Source organism: Monopterus albus, unplaced genomic scaffold (genome assembly GCF_001952655.1).
Source record: "Monopterus albus unplaced genomic scaffold, M_albus_1.0 scaffold482.1, whole genome shotgun sequence".
Classification (NCBI taxonomy): domain Eukaryota; kingdom Metazoa; phylum Chordata; class Actinopteri; order Synbranchiformes; family Synbranchidae; genus Monopterus; species Monopterus albus.
In genome coordinates, this window is record NW_018128362.1 from 58,383 (window position 1) to 66,632 (window position 8,250).

Sequence of the window (8,250 nt, forward strand, 5' to 3'; positions counted from 1 at the left end):
TTGATATAGAATCTGTACCACAGTCCACATGCTTGTGCAGCTTTATTATTTCTGTTACATTTGCAGTATGTATTATTTAGATTTGAACAATTATATGCACAGGACACTTTAATACATGATGGTTAGTTGGGGCTCTTACAAAACATTGTTATACTACTGGGCACATACCTGTATTGTTTGAAGAAAGCAGAACTGGACCAAGGACATGTCCAAGAAGTTGTCTGAGAAGTAGCGATCTGCTCTTAGTTGATCAAAGAGGTCAATCCAAAACTGAACACATTGACTGCACAAGATCAGCCACCATCATTCAATCCGCTGATTTCCAGTACTTGGACCAAATGTTACACTGTCTCTTTCAGCTTGAGTCTCAGAAAAATGCAAAAACCTCTGCATCTCGGCAGCATATCCATTTTCTGTTCCTAAGTCAAGTCTGACTCTGGCAGGACATCCACCTGTGCTGATTATAGCATCCATATTACTACATGGATGCTGCCTGCAATGATCTTTGGGTCATAGTTTGTTTTATAAGCTTCAAGCCAAATCATCTTTCTTGAAAACTCATCAATGCATTCACTTATTGCAATTCCAAATGGCTTAAGCTTATCATAGCCATCAATGTGCCAGACATAGTTTGGACCACAGCTGTGATAAACATGCCTTCACAGTCTATTTCTCGACCTCAGATCAACACCTTCACCATCCAATAAACAGAGCAGAATTCGAACAGTTTCTCAGTTACAATTTCATGCAGCCACCATTTTTGGTGCATCCATCTATAACCATGAGATTGACCAGATGCTTCAAGTTGCTGTTCAATGAAAGCTGCCACATCAGCCACATTGGTTTTGTTCTTTCGACGCCAGAGCTGCTTCTTGCTTAAAATCCTCTCAAGGGTGTGCTTGCTCACAATCCCATGAGAATGAGAGAGTAAATGAAGCATTTCCTCTGTGGTAAAGCCACGCTTAAAGTAATCATCAATGTAGCCACAATCCATCTCCTTGGAAAATTCACTGAAATGTTGCCTTGAGAAATGCTTGAAGTTAAATGTTAAAAATCTCATAATTATGACTTAGTATGGTGAAATTTTGACTTTTTAACTCATAATTTTGACTTTGTAGATCAAAAAAAAAAAAAATTTGTACTGGCGGAAACAGGCTTCCATAGAAATCTCTCCAAATTTTGATTTGGAGACATTTTTATGGCCCACGGAATCATCTATTAGATTTTGTTGCTGATCTTGATCGCTACCTGATTTCCAGTGATTTTAAAAAAATTCTTCACCATTGTGATTATTGGAGAGACTGTTGGACTTAACCGTCCTGCATATTCATTTCTGAGGAAGAGTCGAAGTCAGAACAACCTTTAAGATATTTTTATTACATTGTTCAAGAAAAGCAATACAGAGCTCTGGGTTTCATCTCTATCTGAGGCCCTGATTCTAAACAGCAAAACCGTTCAACTTGCCTTCGGAACAAGAGGAACGCCTGTCTCCTATATTCTTAAAGACAAGTGAAATGGTTAACTGAAAGGCAATTATAAAGCATATGATACTAAAATAAACATGTAGATATATTTGCTAATGCAGATTATAATGTCAATCATAGAAGGCCAAGCATTTCATATAATGTTGATAAATGTTGATAATCTAAAGCCAAAACAATAAGACCTTATACCCACTCACAACTCTCCTTGCAGACAGTTTAGTCATCTCAGTCTGCATCTACGCTTGTTTTCCTGTTGATCTGAGTCTCTGCCCTTTAACACATACTCACGTACAGCATTTCAAGTGCACAGGTCAAGTCATTACAAAGGTCAAGCAGATTAAACCATCTTTAAAGCAGTTTTGCAAAACATAACATAGCACTATATTATTTTATCAAGAATTTCTTTCTACAAGACCTATTATGCATCTCATCACCGACAGCCCTGGTGAGGCTGACCACCTGACAATCTTCTTGTTATTTGCACTACTGTCACTGTTTGCACATGGCTATGAGTTTCATCATAGCCTATTAGGTTGTACCATTTAGTTTATCCTTATTACTTGAATTCAGTTTTCATATTCTATTTATTCTGTGTTTATGTCATGATTCTGTCTTGCCTGTTTCCGGTCTCATGCTTTTATTTTAACACAATTTCCTGTATAGCCTTATCTCAGCTATGGACTTTTTACTTTAATCAGTACTCATTGTTTACACCTGTTTTCACCCCGTTATAGGCAGTTTTCCCCCCACCGGAAAGCTGCCAGATCATTCTAACTCCTGTTCAGACTTTCCAGTGTTTTACCTGTTCCTGTGATTCCAGCTCTGACCCTGGATTTCTGTTTGACTACCGAGTTTTGCCTAGCCCTTTGTTTCTGCTCGTGTTTTTCTGTGTATTGACTATCGGACTCCCATCTCTGATCTCTCGTTTGTGGATCCCTCGGCTGTGTAAGTTTGCTGGCTCTGACCCTGGAGTGTATTATAGACCTGAGTGTTTCAAGTTTACGTAGTTTTCTGTATTGCTTTGTTACCAGTGCTCTTATTAAAGAGACAGTGTTTCACTTATCTTCATCTGGCTCTATAATTGAGTTCACCCCTGACATCATCAGCAGCTTTATGCGCCGATCCTGACAGTTTATTCTACTTTTTTCTATTTTAAATTCTTAAATGGTATGGGCATTCAACATTAGGTGAGAGAGAAACAGTATTTCGATTTTTCTGTATGTCCTACACATATAATGAATTGACAATAAAAATCTTTGATTTCATGGTTAAGGAATCATATTATGAGGGTTAAGCTATCATGGGAATATTGCTTTTAGGTCTAATGGCAGCTGCCTTGGTAGAGGTTTGCACTCTCTGAGTGCTGCCTAGTTATTTACTGTAAATGCTCTGCTGTGACATTGTGATCTTGCTTTAACCTTATTTACTTAAATACACAGCAAACTGTTTCACAGTTTCTATTGTGAAACAAACAAGCCGTGATCAGAAGCAGTCTAGTACCACCAGAGCTATCATTACATTTCTGTTTTCAGAGGTTTAGTGGTTGAGTGTTTTATTACAGGGAGTTCTGCTGCTTAAAAGTAACAATATCTGCAACTTTAGTGAAAGCTTGTGTTATGGTTTGTCCCCCTCACCAGGAGGGTGAGGGAGAACTGTGGTAGGACTCAAGATTGCAGACCCAGGTGCTAGTAAAACAAGGGGGTTTAATGGAAAAAGACACAAAATAACAACGTAACAAAATCCATGTACATATACAATCTGGGTAGCACAGAGATGGTTGCGGAGACCAGGACAAACAGGTGAGCAGACAGGCTAACGGCAGGAACCAGGAGAGTAGGAGGATCAGGACAGACAGGTGAATAGGAAAACTAACCAGGAGGACTCGCGAATGAAAAGGAAATCCACAGCACAGGAACTGTCAGCGTGGATATCAAAATAACGTCTGGGTAACCTCATGGAAAAAAAACATACAAAGTGAGCCACAGCACAGACACTGTCAGCGTGGATGTCTAGAGATGTATTACACACAAAAAGAAAAACAACAAGTAACCAATGTACAAAATGAGATCCACAGCACAGGACCTGTCAGCGTGGAAATCACAATGACGTATGACACATACTACGAATAAAGGTATATCCACAGGTATGTCGGTATAAGTTCTGTTAATGCTCCGGCGATGACGGAGCGTCTGCCAGAGGTTAAAATAAGGTAGGGAAGTCATTACAGTAACGCACCTCAGCTGTGCGCGACAACCCATAAGTCACTAATTACAGCAAGCGACAGCTGAGGTGCTGATCCCACAAAAAGGAAAGAGCAGGAGAGAGAAAGGCAAAAGAGAGGCAGGTTGCGCCGAACGAACCTGGCAGCATGGAACTAATCTAATCTGTTAAATAAAATATTAGGCAACACATTTTATTCCACTCATTCTGTAAATGAGTATAGATACTTAAGTGGCCTCAGTGCAAAGATATGTTGATTTTTGTGCTTGGACACAAATTTCAGTTGGCCTGTGTTGGAATATTGTTCTTTGCTGCTTTAGAGTGCTTCATGCAGGTGAACGTTTTCATAAAAAATTAGTTTGGCTACCTCATAGCAACTGTAGTGATTATGACACAAGCAAGGGAAACTAGGGGGTGCATTATAGGCTACAAAATCTGCATTAGGACAAAGAGGTTGGGGTGGGTGGCTGGTACATAAAACACAGCTACCCACCTAGCTGTGGGCCAGAACACATAGCAGTTCTGATGTATAACAAGTGTTTTGTTTTTTTTTAATCTTATAAATTTTTGTGCCTATAGTAACTATAGCATGTTTTCATGACAGCAGGCTGTTTCCATGCTAGTGAAAGTCCATAAAGCTCGCTGGTGTGACATACATTGTCATTAATGTTGGCAGAGTTTGTCCAGTTCTGCCTGCTGGCACAGGAGCATTATTTCAAGAGATGCTGCTCTGGGTCATATATGAGAGGGAAGGGACAAACCATATGGGTTGTATAGGTTTAAGGCCTTCTTCGAACTGGCCTACCATAGGAATGTAATTTGTATTAAATGACTTCAGTTGGCAAATATATAATTGATCCAAAGGTGATGGTTTCTCTCTTAGTCACTTTATACAGTATAACATTTACTCTGATGACAATCACAGCCACCGATTAACATAAATATGTTATCCACTCCAGCACCTGAATGATCATGCTTCCATTTGTTTCACAGTAAAAAACAATAAAAATGTATGCGCAGGAGAGACTCTGTCCTATTAAGAGAGAAATATGGGTAAAAAATATGTCATATCCAGACTGCGACTCAGGAATTAGGCTTACGCAATAAAGTGTGATACTGTAGCCAGAATATGTCCTGGCAGTGATACAGAAAGTGTGTATAAATCTAATCTCCATGTGGGTAACCAGCCCATTGTTCAGCGATAGCCCTCAGACAGACCCTTGCAGGAAGCTGATTAGATACACTAAGAGTAAATACAGAACCAGACCAGTGCTCTCTGGCACCAAACTGTAATTAGACTCTCAATTATCATATTATAAACACAAGGAGGGACTGTGGCTCCCATGTCTATTTTCAGCTATCTGAACATAGTGCTATCTGTTGGATACTAAAAGGCTGAGTTGTCACTTTTGTTGTGCTGTCATTTGTCCTTTTCTACATCTATGAGCTTAAGCCTACCTTAAGCTTGACCAAACCCGAAACTTACAGAGAACCACCCACAAACACTGCATCCTGTTGGGGTGGCTGTGGCTCAGGATTGTTAGGTTATTTCTTAGTTAGATAGATATTCAGAGATTTGTTGTCTAGAAATGTTTAGTGGAGACAGGTTGTCTAGCTCAGGCTGTTAACTGCTCAGTTTAATTTCATGTGCTTGCAGTGCAGACTGCATGTAGGCCAAGGTTGCAGGCAAAGAGCTGTTAGTATTAACTGTAATGCTAATCTTAATATTTGTCTTAATGTGTAATGTCATGTCAAATTGTTCTAGATACACACCACAAAAACAACAGCCACACACCTTGACTTTTCCTCATGTTTTGGCTAACGTTATGGTCAGCTGCAAGCTGGCATATCAGGTGATGTCACGGTTTGACGCCCCTGCGTAGCATGGGCTAGCCCAAAATGATTAAAATTATATAGGTTTCATGGTCCAGGGTCTTTTATCTTCCAAGCTGCCTGCGCGCAGGTTGGTGGTGGGAGAGATCTGGACGTGTAATGTTAATTTTACCTGTCATCCTCTGAATAAACCAGTACGGGTATTTTTTATAAAATCTAAAGCGGTCTGCTTCGTCTTATTGTGAGTTCCTGGTTTAAAAGAGCTGGAAGAGGCTTCATAGAGAAATAGAAGCTTATAGGATGTAGAGTGGAAGATTAGCGATTCGATTCCAAGCTTCTCCAGTCCCCATGTCGAAGTGTCCTTGAACAAGACACTGAACCCCCAGTTGCTTCCAGTGATGACACCGGTGTGTGAATGTGTGAGTGCTTGGAAGTGTGAATGGCCAATTAGTGTGAAAGCACTTTGAATGTGCTGTAATGCATAGAAAAGTGCTATACAAGTATAAGACCATTTCCAAGACAGTTCTTGTATCAAATCAACATGGACAGAAACTGTTATAAAAAAATTGCTGAGATTCTCACCAGATCAACTCAACAGTTGTGATGTGTCCCTGTTTTCATTTTAATATGGTTTTGGAAAATGGAGCTGAGAGATTTAAAATTTTTATAATGCAAATTTTATTTACATACATTACAAATACATTATTTTTGCCCACACCATGGAATTGTTAAGGTGGGGTGTCCCTCACCAGGGCTGTGAGAGAGAGAGAGAGAGAATGAGGACTCAGGGTGCAAACTCGTGCTAGTGTAAAAGTGTCTTTATTTTCTTTCTTTCTTACACAGAGGATAGGAGGACAAAGTCAATGGGTTATGCATGGTCCAAACCAGGGTTGAGCAGTGGAGGCTGAGAAGACCAGGATGGGCAGGTAAGCAGGAGGATCAGAGGACCAGGATGGACAGGTGGGTAGACAGTAGAATGGCAGGAACCAGAGGACGGGAAGGTGAGCTGGCAGCAGGTGAGATGGCAGGAGGAACACACGAACCAGAGGACCGGGAAATGTAAAGCAGCAGGCAGTTGGGTAAACAGAGTAACAGTAGCCATCAGATAAGCAAAGTAGCAGTTGCCGTCTGGTAAGCACGGCAGGGAAGATCGCCAACTTGTGTGGCCACATCGAACATAAAACTAGATGTCAATGCCAATGTCACCGTTAACGTTAGCTATTATCAACATCAATGATCTGGCAATGAAGGAGCATCTGCCAGCGCTTTATACAGAGACAGTTTGATCAGCAGGGATGAGCTTCAGCTTGGGAGTGGATAATCAAGTGATGCAGATTAGCTGCGTCACTGATCCTGCAGGACCAGAGAGAGCGGGAGAGAAAAAGGGAAAGAAAGGCAGGTAGGACTGAGTGGACCTGACAGAAATGTTTTTGCATTTTCCAGTCAATGCTGTGACCTACTTCTAATGTAAAAATAATGCAAAATAGATGCAAGAAAATGTGCCTTTTTCCCAAATACCTTACTTAATGACTATAATATGTAGCCTAATATATTATGGGCCTCCACAATAGAAATACAAAAATGTGCAATTGCTGTGTTAAAGCCACTGTCTTTTGTGGTGCACACAGTATTACCAAATAATGTCAATTAATTCAATTACCATAAACTAAATGCCATATACTTAAAGCAAAAATGGTGAGCAAGGTAGCTGAGTACACTAGGGTAACTATTTTCTCTGAATTTATTCAACATAAGGCACTGTTTAAAAAAAGGTTAAAAAGGTTCTCAGTTTTCAGGAATCTGAAACAATTGCAAGGTGTCACAAGCATGACCAGCAATTTGTTGATGTTGAGGTAATTTTCCAACAACACACATTTTCTGAGGGATGCTGAACTGTCATGGTATTTTTATAGAAATCTCTGAATTTGCTGTAATATTTTAATTAATAATCATTCCACATAAGTATGATTTGATTTGATTTTTGATTTGATTTATTCTTTCAAACATGTAAAGACAGTCAATATGCCAACACACATAATTTCACCTATATCCACAAATGCATTATCAATTTGCTTATACCTAGTACATGCTTGAACGGAGTAGGAAGAAGTTAGACTTACTGTATCTAGTCCTACCCCATAACATCATCTTACCATCATTGGTTTGCAAGCAGTATTTCTACATAGATAATTTTGTTCTACACCACGCAAGTGATATACAAAAAAATTATTACAGATTGTTAACATTCTTACATAATTACATACTTTGATAATTATCTTCTACACCACACAAGTAGAATTATTACATAGTGTTAACATTCTTACACCACACCCACAAAGTTACACCCGATTAATCATCAAACCTGTTCTTGCATATATCTTGATTGACACATACCTTTATATTTATGTTTAAACTCATCAATTCTATTACTGTTTTTTATGTCCACACCTAAATTATTCCATAGTTTTACCCCACTTATGGAAATACAGAATCTTTTTTTGGTTGTACGTATAGCATGAATTTTTAAATTTAACTGACCCCTTAAATTGTATCCCCCTTCCCTTTCATTAAATAGTTTTTGAATTCCACCAGGTAATAAATTGTTCCTGGCTTTATACATAAACACAGCAGTCTGATATCCCACTAAATCAAACAATTTTAACAATTTAGACTGTATGAAAGCTACATTGGTGTGATCCCTATACCCCATCTT